Here is a 5345-nt window from a genome sequence, read left to right on the forward strand (position 1 = left end):
GTAGGATTGCCCAACCTTCCTTCCGAGGAGTGGCTGGTGGGTTTGAACCGCCAGCCGTCTGGTTAGCAGGCAAGTGTCTTAGCCACTATGCTACCAGGTAATAAATTTGTTTTAAGCCACTAAGTTTGTCATCTCTTGTAGCAATACAAAACTAATACATCCCATCTGCTGACCAAATGTTAACAAAGTAACCTTGAAGAGCTCAGTCAGCTGGCACTTGAAATATTAGAGTAGAACTGAGCCTACTCTTCCCTGTTTCCACCACCTGGACTTTCCTTAACAAAAAGTACACTTCTACAGTAAGTCACCGGTATTTTAGAGTTTGTTACAGCGGTGTTTTAGTTACCTAGTGCTGCTATAACAGAAATATCACAAGTGGATGGCTTTAACAAACAAAAATTTATTTTCTCAGTTTAGGAGGCTAGAAGTCTGAATTCAGAGCTCTGGTGGCATAGTGTTTAAGGCATTTGACTGCTAAACAGAAGGCTGGAGGTTCAAACCCACCAGCCACTCCTCAGAAGGAAGATTGGGCCATCTACTTCCATAGTGATACCACCTCAGCAACCCAAGGAGGGGTCACTATGAGTCAAATCGACTTGATGGCAGTGAGTTTGATTTTTTTGGTTTGCCCTAGGGGAAAGTTTCTTCCTTTTTTTAAACTAGATTCCTTGGTGATCATGTGGCATCTACCCCTCCATTTGTGCTTGCTTCCCTCCTTGTGTATCTCAAAAAAAGATTGACTTAAGACACAAAACCAAACTCACTGCTCTCAATTCTGACTCATAGAAACCCTGTAGGACATAGAACTGCCCCATAGGGTTTCCAAGGCTATAAATCTTTATGGAAAAGCAGACTGCCTTATCTTTATCCTTCAGATTGATTTCAACCTCCAACCTTTTAGTTAGCAGCAAGTGCTTACCATTGTGCCACCAGAGCTCCTGACTTCAGACACACCCTACACTAGTACTGTCTAATCAACATAACAAAGTAAACCTATTCCAAAATGGGACTATAATCACAGGTATAAACCACCAAACCCACTGCCATTGAGTCGATTCTGACTCAGAGCGATCCTTATTGGGTTTCCAAGGTGGTAAATCTTTACAGAGTAGATTGTCACATCTTCCTTCTGTGGTGTGGCTGGTGAGTTTGAACCTCCAACTTTCTAGTTAGCAGTCAAATGCCTTAGGCACTGCACCATCAGAACTCCTTAATCACAGGTATAGGAGTTAGGATATGCAACACATATTTTGAGGGAACATAATGTAATTCTTAACAAGCATTTTGTGGTACTATAACTAACCAAAAAGCCAAACTCACTGCTATCTAATCTACTGTAACTCATAACGACCCTATAGGACAGAGTAGAATTGTCCCAGAGGATTAATACATTCAAATACTAAGATCAAAAATGTTGTTGTTGTTATCTGCCGTCCAGTCGGATCCAACTCAGAGCAACCGTATCACTATGGAAGTAGATTGCCCAAACTTCCTTCCGAGGAGTGGCTGGTGGGTTTGAACTGACAGCCTTCTGGTTAGCAGTCAAGTGCCTTAGGCACTATGCTACCAGAGCTCCTAGGATCAAAAATAGGATCTAAAAATACTCCAGAGATCTTAGGATTTGTGCTTTCCATCCGAGCAACTCCTGTTGAATAATAAACTGCAACTACCATCTGGACACTTTGGTTTTCTTAGCAAGGAGTTACATTCTGGGAGGGGCAATTGATCCTTATCCCTCTTCAATCCACCAGCTGCTCCATGGGAGAAAGATGTTGCAATTCCCTTCTGTAAAGATTCCAGCCTTAGATTCCCGATGGAACAGTGGTACTCTGTCCTATAGGGTCACTATGAACTGGAATCACTCAATGACAATGGGTTTCTGGGTTGGGGTCACCTGAGGTCCAGATACTCCTTAGAATACATTCTGCACAGTATAAAATCAAGAACAAATTAATAAGCATAACGCTCTATCAGGTTACTTTATACAGTGACATTCACTTTTTGTAAAATATTTTAATAGCATAACTCTAGTGAGCAGAAAAAGATTTTGGTACTAAATTACTAAAATACACTGGTTTTAAAATACTACATATATATTTTTTCTTCCTTTAAAAATTCTCATTTGAAACTTTTGAGTCAATACATTCATGGTTACTCCATGTGTTTCAGGACAGAATTGTACTTCATGAGGTTTTCAGTGGCTGATTTTTCTGAATTAGATAATCAAGGCTTTCTTTCAAGGTGCTTCTGGGTAGACTCAAACTCTCTAACCTTTCAGTTAGCAGCCAGCACTTAAATGTTTGCACCACCTAGGGCTACCATATTTCAATGCAAATAACGGTCACCATGTTTTTTGCCCACAGAGCCCTACCCCCCCCACACACACAAGGTACTTTCATAAGCATTCTACAAAAATTAGCAGAGGGCTTATGAAAATACCTTGAGAAGAGGGCACAGTTGGTAGAAAACCATATAATGTGCAAGTTATTTGCTTAAGGCAGTCCTTTAACATTTCTTTAACATTCCCATAACTTACATTGGAACATACAGGTAGTAAAACTTTGCTAAGAGTGATTTTAGAAACAAACCAAAACAAAATTTTCTTAAGGAAAATGTCCAGATGCTTTCCTGGTTTTATTAAATTTAGTAATTTAATAGGATTCATGTAGTCCCAATAATCATTTAAATATTTGAGATTTGAGGAAGTTGGGAAAAGTATTGAACATGACTGAATATACACTATCATTCACTATGATTCACTATACATTTACACACAACCAAGTAAAATAATCCTTACCAATAGACCAATAAGCAAAATCATGATAAATGGAGATTGAAGTTGTTAAGGATTTCATTTCACCACAATCAGTGTCCATGGAAGCAGAAGTCAAGAAATCAAACAACATATTGCATTGGGTAAATCTGCAGCAAGACATCTTGAAAGTCTTAAAAAGCAAAGATGTCATTTTGAAGACTATGGTGCATCTGACCCAAGCTACAGTATTTTCAATAGCCTCATATGCATGTGAGAGCTGGACAATGAATAATACCAGAAGAATTGATGCATTTGAGTTGGTGTTGGTGTAGACTTCTAGAATGAACAAGCCTGTCTTGGACGAAGTACAGCCAGAATGCTCCTTAAAAGTGAGAATAAACAGACTTCATCTCTTGTACTCTGGTCATGTTATCACAAGGGACCAGGCCCTAGAAGATACAATGCTTGGTAGAGGGCCAACAAAAAAGGTGAAGACCCCCAAGGAGATGGAATGACACAGTGACTGTCACGATGGGCTCAAGCATAGAAGAAAAATACTGTGATGGCACATGACCAAGCAGTGTGTCATTCTGTTCTAAAATGGGGTCAGAGTCAAAACTAACACAATGGCACCTGATAAGTTAAATAAACTACAAATAGCAACTTCTGGTAAGATGGCAGAATAGGCAGACAAGCTACACAGACCCTCTTCAACAAAGAAAAGAGAAACCAATTGACAGAGATACAGAAGATAATCCTGGAGCCCTAAGCTTTGAAAGGAAGTATACAGAAGTGGATGAGGCACCAACTAGTGGAAAAACCTGAATGAAAACAATGAGTATGGAGACAGAGACAGAGACAGACGGAGCTGCGGACTGTCAGCTACTCTGACGGCACCAATAGCCTGAATAGTTCCAAGTGATGCTGGGACCTAAGAATTGACCTAAAGATCAGCCCTAGTCGCCAAGGGCTGTAAGGATGACTGCACCGGTGGCCTATTACTAGGAAGGGACACAGCAAGGAGGGAGAAAACATGAGCTGTTGACTTTTGCCATCCAGAGGACATAGCCATTTTGATTGTTTACAAGCAGCAGTCATTTTGGATATTTAAAGTGACAGCATTCTCATTTGGATTCCAGGGACCTAAGAATAGGCTCCATTTGCCAACAAATGGACGTATAAGAAGCTGACAACGGGAAAGAGACAGGTGGTGAGTGTATAAGTGCTGCCAACTAGCGAATAGAGGAGCACAGTACCGTGCTTATGTATATAACATCCAAAGAAAACAAAAATTAGGGGCAAGTCACTGCAACATACTATCACCAATTAAATATAAACACAAAAACATCACAATGTCTCAGCAACAACAGACCATCACAGTCCACACAAAGAAGCAAGATAAAGCAAGAGAAGCAAGCAACCAGGACACAGACCCAGAACACATCCCTGAGGAAGCAGCAGCATTGGAACTCCCCGGTAAGGAATTCAAAAGAGTTGAGAGACAAATCAAGGAAAACACTGACAAAATTGAGGAAAACACAGAGAACACCCTAGAACAATTTCAAAAGACAATACAAGAACAAAATGACAAAATAAATGAAAAATTAGAAATTATATAAAACCTACAGACAGAAATCCAGAAGATTAATACTAAATTTTCAGAAATAGATAGCACATTGAATGGGCAAAGTAGAAGTGAATCAATGGAAGACAGAATTACAGAGATTTAAGACAAATTCCTCAATACTTCTTTGGAAAGAGATCAATCAGGAAAAAGATCAAAACAAAATGAAGAAAGCCTAAGGAACATGTGGGATACCATGAAAAGGAATAACCTATGTGTAATTGGAATTCCAGAACAAGAGACAAAACCACAGAGAAAACTGTTGAAGATTTGTTGGAAGAGGATTTCCCTGGTATGATGAAAGGTAAGAATATATCCATTCTGGAAGTCCAACGAACCCCAAATACGATAGACCCCAAAAGAAAATCACCAAGACATATCATCATCAAACTCACCAAAACCAAAGACAAAGAAAGAATCCTGAAAGCAGCATAGGAAAAACGAAATTACTTAAGAAGGGACAATCAATAAGACTAAGCTCACATTTCTCATCAGAAACTACACAGGTGAAAAGAAAATGGGATAAGATATATAAAACCCTGGGGGAAAAAATTCCAACCAAGAATTTTGTACCCAGCAAAACTGTCCCTCAAATATGATGGTGAAATTAGGGTATTCCCAGATAAGCAGAAATTAAGGGGATCTGTTAAAACCAGAACAACATTACAACAGAACCTAAAGGGAGTCCTTTGGACAGAGAACTAAAAACAGCACACAACAACTGACCATTAGCATACATGATGACATAATCTAGAAACCAAGCCAGTTATGGAAATACCAAAAGTAAATAAGCCCATAAGATTGTAAACAGGGAACCAGAGACATCAATTGACAAATGAGGACAACTACAAACCAAAAAAGTCAGGAACCCGGACAGAGGAGCAGTCAGCTCCAGGGACAACTCAGGGACGCCCAAAGCAGCAGGCCAGAAGAGCAGGAGAAAGGGGATTAAAAGCCAGGAAGCCA

Source organism: Orycteropus afer, unplaced genomic scaffold, assembly GCF_000298275.1.
Source record: "Orycteropus afer afer isolate SDZICR_OR568_19922 unplaced genomic scaffold, OryAfe1.0 scaffold00063, whole genome shotgun sequence".
Taxonomy (NCBI): domain Eukaryota; kingdom Metazoa; phylum Chordata; class Mammalia; order Tubulidentata; family Orycteropodidae; genus Orycteropus; species Orycteropus afer.